Source organism: Stegostoma tigrinum, chromosome 38 (assembly GCF_030684315.1).
Source record: "Stegostoma tigrinum isolate sSteTig4 chromosome 38, sSteTig4.hap1, whole genome shotgun sequence".
In the NCBI taxonomy this organism is placed as follows: domain Eukaryota; kingdom Metazoa; phylum Chordata; class Chondrichthyes; order Orectolobiformes; family Stegostomatidae; genus Stegostoma; species Stegostoma tigrinum.
The window spans coordinates 19,928,060-19,942,728 of NC_081391.1; the positions used below are offsets into that span (position 1 = coordinate 19,928,060).

The 14,669-nt window shown below is 46.0% G+C and overlaps 1 long non-coding RNA gene across 1 annotated transcript; it reads right to left on the bottom strand.

Moving 5' to 3' along the window:
- LOC125447255 (uncharacterized) lies at positions 1–14,297 on the bottom strand. The gene is made up of 3 exons (XR_007246523.2): positions 14,079–14,297; positions 5,122–5,219; positions 1–227 (listed from the first exon to the last, which is right to left on the bottom strand). It is a non-coding gene; the product is annotated as an uncharacterized LOC125447255 (long non-coding RNA).
- Positions 14,298–14,669: the final 372 nt, after the last annotated feature.

The window sequence follows — 14,669 nt, forward strand, 5'->3', positions numbered from 1 at the left end:
TGCAGTGTTTTAATACTTTTATAACATTAAAAATTATTTACCCAAGCAATGTTAGTTCACAACAAAACAAGAGTAGTGACTGATTGTTTGAATCCAATACTGATCGGCGGAGGCTTCATCAGAGGTTCTGTAAAGAATGGCGATTGGTCAGCACCCTCAGTGGATCTCCTTGTTGCACATTCGCTGAATCTTCAAGTCATGATGGTTGGTCTATATCGGAGGAGGATCTGAAAGACAAGGAGCAGGAGGAGATCTGTGAAACTGATGCATAGGGGAGACCCCATGTCGGAGCAGAAGGGTCAACTGCTTGGGGCTGGTCTTGTGCAAGTTTGGCTTTTCTCCAGCTTCAGGCACTCGCTATTCTCTGGGCTGCTGTGATGTCTGGCTTGTTTTGAGGAGGGAGAAAATTGAGGAATTTTTGTTTTACTCAACTTCTGATTTTACTTATTTCAACATTTTCTCCTGTATTCTTTGCTACTTTCTATTTGGAATGCTGATTTAGGGAGGGCCTTAAGGGTGATTCAGCTCTCACAGTGAGCCATGCAGACCCAGGGCTCACATCCTGCAGATAGGCCCGAAGAGGAAACATGATCTACCCCTGCTGTTATTTTTCATGTAGTTGATGTGAAGGCCTTACAGATATTGATTCCAGGGGTGAAGCGCCCCAATTGTATCTGGAAATCTGCAAAGCTGGGGTCGGTTTGCGTCAGGAAGAGAGGGTTGAATAGAGATTGGGTAGAGGCAGACAGGATCATGTAGGCCCTGGACAGAGGAGATCGAGAGGAATAATTCCTGTTGATGGTAGGATTGAGAAGTCGAGGGTATGTGTGAGGTGGTTGACAAAAGTACTGAACGCAACAAGTTTTGATTTAACCTATTTTTCTAATCAACATGTTCAGAAATGTTATAAAACATCTCTGGAGCAGGTGGAACTTGAACCTGGGTCTCCTGCTACAGGGTAGGGATGTTACCAATGGCTGATTAGGGCTGACACCAATGGGTAATTAGGACTTAGAATTTGCTGCCTGGGAGAGTGGTGGATGCAGATTTTTTCACAGCAGGTGAAGCGAAATAGATCAGCACCAAAGAGATTAGTGAGAAAAACAAAGGAGTGAAATTAGTTAAATTGTTCAAACAGTCAATGAGAGGCATAGATAGAGTTGATAGCCAGAGACTATTTCCCAGGGCAGAAATGGCTAACATGAGGGGTCATAGTTTTAAGCTGGTTGGTGGAAAGTATAGAGGGGATGTCAGAGGCGGGTTCTTTACACAGAGAGTTGTGAGAGCATGGAATGCGTTGCCAGCAGCAGTTGTGGAAGCAAGGTCATGGGGTCATTTAAGAGACTCCTGGACATGCATATGGTCACAGAAATTTGAGGGTGCATACATGAGGATCAATGGTCGGCACAACATTGTGGGCTGAAGGGCCTGTTCCGTGCTGTACTGTTCTATGTTCTATGTTCTAGTCGGCACAGACTTGATGGGCTGAATGACCTGTTTCCGTGCAGTGACTGTCCTATTCAATGTTAAGAGCCCGTTGCATTACACTTTATCTTGGCTGGTTTAGAGTTCAAAGCCTCTTAAAAATTCCATGAGTGTTGGCATAAATTGGTTGCTCCACCAAGGACGGGAGAGCCGTGTGGCTCAGGGCAGCAGGTGGTTGGGTATTCCGGCCCACTAGTGTAGGTTAGCGTACACACATGCCTTAGTTCATGCATAGAAATGAAAATTCAAGAAGTGGTGATAAAGATTCAAGCCGAAATTGGAATTATGAAGATTTAATCGTTTATCATTAAAAAAAAATTGATTTTTGGAAAACTGCGTTTAATTCTGGTCTTGTTTAAGATTCCTGTTGTGGCTCTCGGAGCAAGATACTGATATCAAAGTTTAAAAATTTAAATGATTCTTCACATGAATGGGTACAGAGTGGGAGATGATAGGGTTAGATGGAGGGACCAAGGAATGCAGTTGAAGAGGTTGGAGGCTCTTGGAGGGAAGCTGAAAGCCCCAGAATGTGGGGTCTTGCCTTCTCTGCCACTAAGAGGGGGATGGGATACATACCAGGAAGTGGACTGGAAGTGGAGACGGTGAAACAGTATTGGGTTGAGACTGAGGAGCTAATCATATTGTTGCAAGTTAGAAAGTTACCTAAAGATAAATTAGTTCAATTGCACATGAATATTTTGGAAGTTACCAATTAAGAAAATGTGTGTTTGTTAATGAACTCCTATTGACTCCACCTCTCGTGCCAAGGAATGCTGGAGAGTGATATCAGATAAATGTTGAGCTACTGGTAATCATGTCCCACTGCCTGGGCTGTGAATCTGGCTCGGTCTCAGCTTAGCTCTGCTGAATGAGGACTGCTCAAGGAGACAAACTGATCAAGCATTGCACTGCACAAATGGGTCTAGGCCTGAAACGTCAGCTTTTGTGCCCCTAAGATGCTGCTTGGCCTGCTGTGTTCATCCAGCTTCACACTTTGTTATATCTCCCAAATTGAATTTTGGTTGGGTGTAAAATATTCTGTCCTGGCTACTGTTAAACGCGAAATGTAGGATAAGAAGAGCACATTAATTTTCATCATTGTAGTGCCATCACCCTAGTCTAATTGGTTAGTTATTTCTGGACGTATTGTTTTGCTCAGCGTGCATAACTTGTTTGTTGCAAGCAGTAATTGTGAACTGTTTATGAAGTTTTAGGATTCAGCATAGCTCTATATGTAAATGCAAGACCTTCTATCACAAGTAGTTGGGAAGATTAACAATGGACTCCCTCCCGTGCTTAAGGTCAAGGGGGAAGAGGATGGACCTTACAATTGGAAATGTGTCAGACCTAGCGTCGCTCCAGTGAAAGACCCTTGGAAGTTCAGAGCTGGGATTTGATGGATCCTTCATGAGCTGTCGATTATACAACAAAATCCAAATCAGAATGAAACAGCTCGATGTGACTGTTCTGCTGTGGTTTAATTACCAAGCAGAAGGTTTGTCAGTGAGTAGGTGGCAATGGGAAATGGGACTGAGGAACTCTGGAAGAAGCTCCCGCGAGGAGTTGAGAGATGCAAGTACATGGGCAGTCAGCAGCCAAGTGGTATTATCACTCAGCTAATGTTGCGGATAGCCTGGTTCGGATCCCACCACGGCAGACGGAATTTGAATTCGATGAAAATCTGGAATTAAGAATCTAATGCTGACTATTAATCCGTTGCCGATTGTCAGAAAAGTCCATCTGGTTCGCTAGTGTCCTTTAGGGAAGGAAACTGCCATCCTCAGCTGGTCTGGGCTACATGTAACTCCAGACCAACAGTGATGTGGTTGAGTATTAACTACCCTCTGGATGATAAGGGATGGACAATAAATGTTGGCCTTGCGAGTGATGTCCATGTCTCATGAATGAATTAAAAGCAAAGGGAGGTTTTAATTGAGTACTTATATTTTGTTTTAAGTTGATGGAGAGAGACCAACACTAGTCCTTGGTGTTTGGTACATTCAACCTCGGTCAGACTGAGTTGTTGCGGGTACAAACGCTTTCACTTGCATATCGTAGTCTGCAGCCAGGAACAGTGCAGGTGGAGAACTTCAGCTGTCACTCCATCATACAGATTACCAAAACACTCTCCCTCTCATCTCCTCTCTGTGGTGTGTTGGAAGGGTTTACAAGTTGATGCTCAGCTTATGTTATGAACAGTTATGAACATGCCTTTCTGCCCATCAGGAAGTGGGACTTAAAGCTGCTACTTCAGTCTCAGACACAGGGACACTGTCCATCGTGCCAAGAGCCGCCCCCAGTTTAAATCCACTGGCAGGAAGTGTCCTTTTCTGGATGAAAGGGGTTGGTCTGAATTGAGTTTAGACATGGGCTTCGTCTGTGTGAATGAAGTAGGAACAGGAAGAGGCCACTCGGCCTTCGCTATTCTAGAAGATCATATCCGATCCAATTACTCCACATCTTGCCTACCCCCAATAACTCTTCACCCTTTGCTAATCAAAATATATCTAACTCTGCCTTAAAAATAGACCAAGACTTTGCTTTCCCTGCCTTTTAATGAAGAGAATGCCAAAGACTGATGACCTTCTGAGAAAAATACTTTTCCTAATCTTTGCTTTAAATGGGTGACCCCTTATTTTTCAGCGATGAAAGCTTCAGGACTGTCCCACAAGGAGAAACATCCTCTTTACAACCATCCAAGTTTCTTACACCTTTCAAAAAGTTTCTTCTGAACGCTAATAAGTACAGGCCCAACCTGCTCAAACTCTTCTCAGAATGGAAGGAGATTTATCAGTAGTTTTCACAAAGAATTGCATACCCAAAGAGAGAAGTAAAAGTACAGAGTTCTGTGGATAAAAGCCACTCTGGCAAGAACAAGGCAAGCTCTTTCAAACAAAGCAGTATAATAAGGATGGCCCGAATGGTTTCCCTCCGTGCTGTGCTATTCTACAAAAATGTTGATCAGATGGGTGGGTGTTTCTGGCTGTGGAAATGGAGAGTGAAGGGGGCGGAGGGGGATTAGTGAGGAGGGTACTCTCCTCATACAGTCACACAGCACCAGTCGGTCCAACCAGTCCATGCCAACCGTGTTTCCAACCAAACCACTCCTACCTGCCTGCGCTTCGCCTGTATCCCTCCAACCATTTATTATTCATGTATTTATCCAAATGTCCTTTAAACGTTGTAACTATACCCACCTCTACCACTTTCTCTGGGAAATCATGCCGCACATGGGCGACTGTGTAAAAAATTACCCCGCATGTCCTTTTTAAAAGTTTCCTCCCTCACCCTAAAAATATACCCCCTTAGTTTAGAACTCCCCCACCCTGGGGAAAATCCCCTATCTGTGCCCCTCATGATTTTATAAATCTCCATAAAGCCACCCCTCAATCTCCTACACATCAATGTAAAACATCCCACGTTGGGTAAGGAGATTGGAAAGAAACAGTAACTTTCAGAAACGGGCAGAAGTAGGAAAACGAGGCCATGAAACACCACGCTGTTGAGCCTGAAGTTCTGGTTTCAAATCCCACTCCATGCCTTGATGACTAAGGAAGGGAACAGCTAAGCATCAATATGTAAATCCTACTCATGGCCACCAACACTGGCACTGAAAACCTATCGCATGACACTCACCAGTCAGCTATTGTTAAACTTTAAGTCCTAATGCTTTCATGCAGTTTTTGTAGGCCTGGGTTGCTTCTTTACATTTCTCTTCACCTTTGTCTGCAATGCTGTAAGCCATTAGAAAAGAAAGTTAGAAAGGATATTCACAATTGTTTGGAAAATGCAACTGATTCTCAAACTCCAGCGTTGGCCCAACCCTCAGTTTGAAACTTGGATAATTATCTGAAGAGGAAAGAAATTTCAGGGGTTTGGGGAAAGAGCTAGGGAATGGGTCTTTTTGTAGAGGGCAACTACACACACACACACACACACACACACATAAACACACACAGACACATAAACACACACACACACAGACACACACACACACACACACACAAACACACACACACACACACACACAATCTATAATTCTAAGCGTTTGCTTTCTATACACTGCTTCCAGTGTCAGGGATGGAACTCAATCTACAAAAAGGGCAAAAATTGTTTATACAATTATTCAGACACATATTCCCTTCCCCTGAGATGCTGCTGGGCCTGCTGTGTTCATCCAGCTCCACACTTTGTTGTCTTGGATTCTCCAGCATCTGCAGTTCCCATTATCTCTGATGCAGTTTAATACACCAGCCTGTTTCCTGGCCAATCTCTCTGCTTCCAGCTTGCTGCACTGTTCCAGCAAAGCTCAATGCGACCTGGAAGAACAACACCTCATTTTCTGCTTGGGCATCCTGCAGCCCTCCGGACTCAATATTGAGTTCAATAATTTTAGGGCCTGAATTGTTCCATGTCCTAGCCCGTACCCCACACGCCAGGCCTTGTTATCACATAGCCTGCCATTACATATCACCTATTGTTAGTCACTAACTGTCTCCATTAACAACTATTCACTCTCCCAGCCACATCATTGCACACTCCTTTGTCAGTCCAACTGATCTTCTCTCTCGTTTACTCCTTTCCTCCACCGTATCTTCTGCATATACACTGACACTTTCCCAGCTGCTAGCAGCTCTGAGGAAGGGTCACCCGAAACATTAACTCTAATTTCTCCTCCACAGATGCTGCCAGACCTGCTGCGCTTTTCCGGTGGCTTCTGGTTTTGTTTCTGTTTCAAAAACTATTTATTTAGATTGACAGAAATATGGGATCGAGGGGATGGAAATGAGAGTACGGAAATGTCGGGAACATAGGAATTAAGAGCAGGAGTTGATCATGCAGCTCCTCAAACCTGGTCCATCATTCAATAAGATCATGGTTAACCTGATTGAGACCTCAACTCCGTATTTCCACCTCTTCCAAAGACTTTTGACCTCCTTGTTCATCAAAAATCTATCTACCTTTGTCATAAAAATATTCAGTGACTGACTCCAACACTCCTTGGGTCAGAGAATTCTGAACACACTTAACACTCTTGAAGAAAAGAAATTCTCATCTCTCCTTCCATTTAAACCATGACCCCTACTTCAAGTCTCTCCCATGAGGGACAAGATCATTTCGAGATCCACCCTTTCAAGTCCCCTGAGGGCCCTGTGCATAAACATAAGATCAATGGAGTGAGCAATATTTCTGTAATTTTTTAGACATATACTGAAGCACCATGGTAGTGTCCCTACCTGTGAGCCCGGGTATAAGTCCCACCTGCCCCAGACATCTCTGAACAGGAGACAGTCACGTGCTGATGCTTTCCTATGTAGAAAGCTGCACAAAGATATGTGGGTCTGGGGCACTTCAACTTAAACTGACCCAAAAATAGATGTGCAATCAGGAGCTCACAGGCCAGTTTGGCAAATGTTAAATCCTGTGACCTGTAGTAGCTGCCTGAAAAGGACATGCCTGGGGAGAGTGAAATGTTTGTTCAAAGCATTGACTGCAAGCCAGAGATGGTCACCTTAATTGAATGCAGAAGACTAGATCCTGGGAAATGCAGAATTGGGGCACAGGCACTATCTTAAAATTAGATCTCAGCTCTTCAAGAGTGACATCTGGAAATTTTCAGGACAGATTCTTTGTTGGAAAATGCCGACAAGGGTTTTTGTTTTATTTACTCATGGGACATGGACATCACTGGCTGTGCCCAGCATTTATTGCCATCCCTAGTTGCCCCTTGAGGAGGTGGGGTGAGTTGCCTTCTTGAACCGCTGTAGTCCATGTGCCGTAAATAGGACCCACAATGCCCTTAGGGAGACAATTCCAGGGTTTTGACCCCACGACATTGAAAGAGCACCAATACATTTCCAAGTCAGGATGGTGAGTGGCTTGGAGAGGAACTTGCAGGGGGTGGTGTTCACATGTATCTGTTGCCCTTGTCCTTCCAGATAGAGGTGGTTATGAGTTTGGAAGGTGCTGCCTAAGGACCCTGGGTATATTTCTGTAGTGCATCTTATAGATAGTACACACTGCAGCTACTGATCTTCGGTGGTGGAGAGAGTGGATGTTTTTCTGGATGTGGTGCCAATCAAGCAGCTGCTTTGTTTTGGATATAGAAACAAAGGAATGTTGGCACTGATATACGAATCAGCCACATTCTTGTGAAATAATGGGACAGGTTCAAGAGGCTGACTGGCTCCCAAAATAAAACCAGACAGTGCAGGCGGAATTCAGCAGACCTAGAAGAATCTGTGGAGAGACAAATAGAATTAATGCTTTGAGTCTGAGATGACTCCTTTGGAACTTCATTTGTTTTAAGCTCAGCTCTTCAGTAACCTCAGTATTTTGTCTTAATTTAGCTAAATGGTCTCCTCCTGTTTCCAAGTCTTGTGTTTTTCCTATGTATAATACAGAAATGATTTAAAGGCAGGTGAATCAGTGTTTCAGGAGCACAAAAGCTGATGTTTCGGGCCTAGACCCTTCATCAGCGAGGGGGATGGGGAGAGGGAACTGGAATAAATAGGGAGAGAGGGGGAGGCGGACCGAAGATGGAGAGTAAAGAAGATAGGTGGAGAGAGTATAGGTGGGGAGGTAGGGAGGGGATGGGTCAGTCCAGGGAAGACGGACAGGTCAAGGAGGTGGGATGAGGTTAGTAGGTAGATGGGGGTGCGGCTTGGGGTGGGAGGAAGGGATGGGTGAGAGGAAGAACCGGTTAGGGAGGCAGAGACAGGTTGGACTGGTTTTGGGATGCAGTGGGTGGGGAGGAAGAGCTGGGCTGGTTTAGGGATGCAGTAGGGGAAGGGGAGATTTTGAAACTGGTGAAGTCCACATTGATACCATTAGGCTGCAGGGTTCCCAAGCGGAATATGAGTTGCTGTTCCTGCAACCTTCGGGTGGCATCATTGTGGCACTGCAGGAGGCCCATGATGGACATGTCATCTAGAGAATGGGAGGGGGAGTGGAAATGGTTTGCGACTGGGAGGTGCAGTTGTTTGTTGCGAACTGAGCGGAGATGTTCTGCAAAGCGGTCTCCAAGCCTCCGCTTGGTTTCCCCAATGTAGAGGAAGCCGCACCAGGTACAGTGGATGCAGTATACCACATTGGCAGACTCCTGCACTGTCACAATGATGCCACCCGAAGGTTGCAGGAACAGCAACTCATATTCCGCCTGGGAACCCTGCAGCCTAATGGTATCAATGTGGACTTCACCAGTTTCAAAATCTCCCCTTCCCCCACTGCATCCCTAAACCAGCCCAGTTCGTCCCCTCCCCCCACTGCACCACACAACCAGCCCAGCTCTTCCACTCCACCCACTGCATCCCAAAACCAGTCCAACCTGTCTCTGCCTCCCTAACCGGTTCTTCCTCTCACCCATCCCTTCTTCCCACCCCAAGCCGCACCCCCATCTACCTACTAACCTCATCCCACCTCCTTGACCTGTCCGTCTTCCCTGGACTGACCTCTCCCCTCCCTACCTCCCCACCTATACTCTCTCCACCTATCTTCTTTACTCTCCATCTTCGGTCTGCCTCCCCCTCTCTCCCTATTTATTCCAGTTCCCTCTCCCCATCCCCCTCTCTGATGAAGGGTCTAGGCCTGAAACGTCAGCTTTTGTGCTCCTGAGATGCTGCTTGGCCTGCTGTGTTCATCCAGCCTCACATTTTATTATCTTGGAATTCTCCAGCATCTGCAGTTCCCATTATCTCTGAATCAGTGTTTCTTTTCTTCTGAAGAAGAGACATGTCAGACTCAAAACATTAAACTCTGTTTCGGACCGCACAGTCCCCCTGAGTTTCTCCAGCATTCTGTGTTTGTTTCGGATTTCTTGGCTGTCTGAAAAGGGAGAGTGTAATGTTTGTCGAAAGCATTTAGCACAAGCCAGATATGGCCATTCAGAGAGAGTCACCCAGTTTATGCATCGTTTTCCCCAATGTAGAGGAACATAGAACATAGAACATTACAGCACAGTACAGGCCCTTCGGCCCTTGATGTTGTGCCGACCTGTCACACCGACCTCAAGCCCATCTAACCTACACTATTCCACGTACGTCCATATGCTTATCCAATGACGACTTAAATGGACCTAAAGTTGGCGAATCTACTACCGTTGCAGGCAAAGCGTCCCATTCCCTTACTACTCTCTGAGTAAAGAAACCACCTCTGACATCTGTCCTATATCTTTCACCCCTCAATTTAAAGCTATGCCCCCTCGTGCTCGCCGTCACCATCTCAGGAAAAAGGCTCTCCCTATCCACTCTATCTAACCCTCTGATTATTTTATATGTTTCAATTAAGTCACCTCTCAACCTTCTTCTCTCTAATGAAAACAGCCTCAAGCCCCTCAGCCTTTCCTTGTAATACCTTCCCTCCATACCAGGCAACATCCTAGTAAATCTCCTCTGCACCCTTTCCAAAGCTTCCACATCCTTCTTATAATGCGGTGACCAGAACTGTACACAATACTCCAAGTGCGGCCGCAGCAGGGTTTTGTACAGCTGCAGCATAAATCACATTGTGAGCAGCAAATGCAGTGGACTAGATTCCGAGTATTTAGATTTTGTTCTGATGGTTGTGTCCTTCAGTCAAGTGAGAGATGTCTGTTAAATGAATGTACACATGTGCAGTCCATGTGAGTGCATGTGTGAGGCAATGAGAACAGATTTAGCTGGTCAGCAAGTCTAGGAGCAGGGATCTGAAGTGCAGCAGCAATGATGTACAGAGCTTCATACTGCATCCAAATCTTGGTAAACTGAGCATTTCAACCAGAGAGAACATTCGATTCCTCAGCGATAGTACCACTCAAGTTGATAGCTAGCCTAAAATCAGACTCCACAGTGTTCCCAGACTGTGTGCAGCAGTGAAGAAGCACATTATTCTCTTGTAAAGACAGAATTTGCACAAAAATGTGCCTATCAGGGTGGGTGTAGCACCCAAACATCCAGCACTAATGGTCGATCAAGCCTCAGTACACAAGCACAATGAGACACAGCGGCATCCAGCTGTGAAATGCTTCAAAATTCCTCCCTAGTTCCACAGTTACACAGGCGCTGAGTCAGCCCGTGAACCTGACAGTTCAAGTTATCCATCCCTGTGACACAGCCCTCAATCCTTGCCCTGGGGCTGGCCTTGTCTGATAAACAGACAAAACCACCTTCAGCTTGAATTAGAGCACTGAATTGGACATTAAGATAATACCAGGAATTGCACGCAATGAAATTAATGACAAACAGGTTGGCTGTCCCTGGTTATTCCTGATCTTTATCTGGCACCCTCCCCTGGGTTTACTCCTCCCACCCCTCCAAATTGCCACACTCAAAATTCCATGCTGGCAGTCATCCAACTCTTTATCCAAATGCCCGGTTCTAGAATGTGACGGTCGGCAACCTATTCAGCTCTGGAAGGCATCAACCGCAAGGAAGACGATGAGGAAACAAATTACTGCACATTTGCTTACTACCACACCATCATCTTCCTGTCTCACCCTGGTCAATATTTCTTCCCTCTGCCAAAACTGCCAAGCACATTTTTTTAACTTGGCTGCTGCTGAGTTGGATGTTGCTGTCCTCCAGTTGGCCGCTGCATTTCGCTCCAGAGCACTGGGGTTGGGGGGGTGGGGTGGGGGCGTTGGGGGTGTGGGGCTATACTTCAGATGTGGCTGACTATGTAGCATGTTGGAGCAGTCAGAAGATCTGAGAGTACTAATGTCAGTGTTTCAGGATACAATTTGCTGAGCAAGCATCTTTTTCCTGGCCCAGGATTCTGTTTGCCCTGCCTAACCAGAGGGCATAGAACCAACAGTCTCCTTATAGGCAACCAGTTTGTTCACAGCAACATAGAAAATAGTAGCGGGAGTAGGCCATTCACCCCTTCAAATCTATTCTGCCATTCAATATGATCATGGCTGATCATCCAACTCAGTCCCCTGTTCCTGCTTTCTCCCCATATCCTTTGATCCCTTTAAACCCAACTTTCAAAGGGCCTGTACTGCGCTGTAATATTCTATGTTCTAAGTTCTATGTTCTGTATCTAACTCATTTTTGGAAGCATTCAATGTTTTGGCCTCAAATGCTTTCTGTGGCAGAGAATTCCACAGGACCCCACCCTCTGGGTGAAGGTATTTCTCTTCATCTCAGCCCTAAATGGCCTCCTCCTTTTGCCTTTGACTGCACGCCCCCCCGCCCCACCTGCCTCCCCGGGCATTGGGAACATTCTTCCTTCATTTATCCTGTTTATCCCACTGAGAATTTTGTAGATTTCCAGAAAAGCTCCTTCCACCCTTATCTTCTAAACTCTTGTGGATATAGTCCTAACCAATCCAATATCCATTTGTACGTCAGTCTTGCAGTTCCCTGTTAAGCCGCGAATAAAACAAAGAACTGCAGATGCTGGAAATCTGAAATAAACACAGAAATCGCTGGAGAAACTCAGCAGGTCTGGCAGCGTCTGTGAAAAGCGAGCACAGTTAACATTTTGAGACCAGTGACTGCTCTTCGAGGGTCACTGGACCTGAAACATGAACACTGTTTCTCTCTCCACTGATGCTGCCAGACCTGCTGAGTTTCTCCAGCGACTTCTGTGTTTATTTTGGGTAAAACTCTTGTTGCTGTCCCTCCATAGCCTGGACACCCTTCCTCAGAGAAGGAGACCAAAACCACACACATAAATATATCAAAATAATTTGGTTCTTTACTACTCAAGAAAAGTGAGAGTCTTCTTCAGCCGTTCTATCTGATGCTTCCACAGATGCTAGGGTGAATCTCAACTCCTCCTCCTCCCTCCCCAATTCACTGAGGAACTAATCTTCTCTGTTACATATTGTAATATTTGTTCAGCTATGCATAAAATTATTGCCTCCTTACAGCAGCGCTGAAGAAGGGTTGCTGGACCCGAAACAAACACAGAATTTGCTGGAGAAACTCAGCAGGTGTGGCAGCATCTGTGGAGAGAGAAACCATGTCAACGTTTCAGGTCCAGTGACCCTCGAAGAACAGTAACCAGTCTCAAAATGTTAACTGTGTTTCTGTCTTCACAGATGCTGCCAGACCTGTTGAGTTTCTCAGGCAATTTCTGTTTCTGATTTCCTGCATCTGCAGTTCTTTTTTTAAAATTGCCTCCTTAAAATAGTATTATGCTTCCATGCTTATTAGTTAGTCCCCTTATCCTGCCCATTGCTTTCTCTATGTCTTAGAAGTATCCTGCCTTCTCCTATACAAAGTCCTCTCCTTTCAGCATTTTTTCAAGGCTGGAGTTTTCCATGCCCTGTTCCTGACTCAATGTGAGACCTTCTAATTCTCCTCTGTGCTGATCTAAAACGGACACACTGCTTCATTCGGCTTCTACTTGAAATTAAAAGTAAACTTTTACTTCCGAAAATTAGACATTGACCCTCCGAAGTGAGAAGTACATGAGGCTGCATGGTCTCTTTGTCCACTGTATTGATTCTGTGATTCTGCAAAAGGCCAGTATGGAAGTGATATGCTGAACGGCCTCTTTCTGTGCTACAGTGTTTCTGTGATTCTGCAAATATTGAAGCGAAATGTGCCCCTGGGTCGACATTTCTTGTTTCCGTCTTGAGAACCATTCTAATTCTTCATCACATGAAAACAACAACGGCTTGCCTTTGTACAGCACCTTCAAGGTAGCAAAATATACCAACGATGCTTCACTGGAGCATATTCAACCATGAGGAGGATTCAGAAGCCCGACAGGTAGGGTGGGGAGTTTGGGTCGGATGTTTAAGGAGTGTCTCCGAGAGACAGTCTCAGAGATCTTCAGGTTGAAGGGAGGGAATTCTTGAGTTACTGCCCAGGAGGCTGAGTGCACAGCCACAGATGGTGTGTTCAAGGTGGCATAATTTCTATAGTCCGTTAGAACAGAAGGTCAGCTGCAATGTGGTACTGACTGTCATGGCCGACTCTGGCTGTCATAGGCAACTCTGGCTGTCATGGGCGACTCTGGCTGTCATGGCTGACACCGACTGTCATGGCTGACACCAACTTCATGCTGACACTGACTGTCATGGCCGACACAGACTGTCATGGTCAACACCGGCTGTCATGGTTGACACCGACTGTCATGGCTGACATCAACTTCATGCTGACACTGACTGTCATGGCCGATACAGACTGTCATGGCCGATACAGACTGTCATCGTCAACACCGACTGTCATGGCCGACGCCGACTGTCATGGCCGACGCTGACTGTCATGGCCGACTGTCATGGCTGACACCAACTTCATGCTGACACAGACTGTCATGGCTGACGCTGACTGTCTCTACATTACCCATATTTGTTATGGATAGTAATCATAGGGAACTCATCGAGACTCCCTCCTCCTGCACTGAGTAAACAGAGTAACCTTGCAGTCACCCTTGCAGGGAGAACAGGGGATGGGAGAGCCGGAATTCCATGGAAATGGTTAACTTGCGTTGTGCATGAGCTGCCTGACTTCCCACGCAGACGCACTGGAAAGCGAATGACCAATGCAGCCACGCACTTGGTAAATTGAAGCAAGACGCCACATTTTACTGTGAGGCTCGCACACCACCCATAAAATTACAATCAGACAGGAATGTGTCTCAAAGCTCCTTGTCAGGCTCACCATTTCTCCATGGCTGTTCTCAGCTCCAAGCACGGGGTTTTGGACAACCCAGCTGTGTCCGTATCCTTTTCTGTGATGAGCACGTTCCCCTGATCCTTGCTTTCTGACATGGCAAGGCTCCTCCAAATAGCCGACTCTTGCTCTCTCTCTCTCTGTTTCTCCGCGTCTCTCCTTCTCCCTCTACTGCGCTCGCTCCCCTGTCTCCCCTCCCCCCCTCGACTATCCTCTAAAGCTGAAGGGTGGAAGATAATTTTTTTGTCAAGTGATGCCTGCGAGGGCGAGGTCAGCCAGTAGGGTAGGAGAGATAACGTGACAGAGTCGACAAAAATGCAGCTTGTTTTAGCTCTGAGTCGTGGCCAACTGAACCGTTAGCAACGTGTGGCGCGACTTAACCATCTGAGGACTGAGTGGTTTTGAAGTTTGAAGCTGATTGCCTCCCACAGAGCTTTCCATTTAATTGACAGTTCTGCCAAGTCTGAGAGATCTTGTGCCCCCCAACTGCTCCTAAAGCCTGGAGCTCAGGCTGACACTTTGAGGGAGTGCTGTACTGTCAGAGGTGCTATCCTCCAGTCAAGTTACTACACCGAGCCC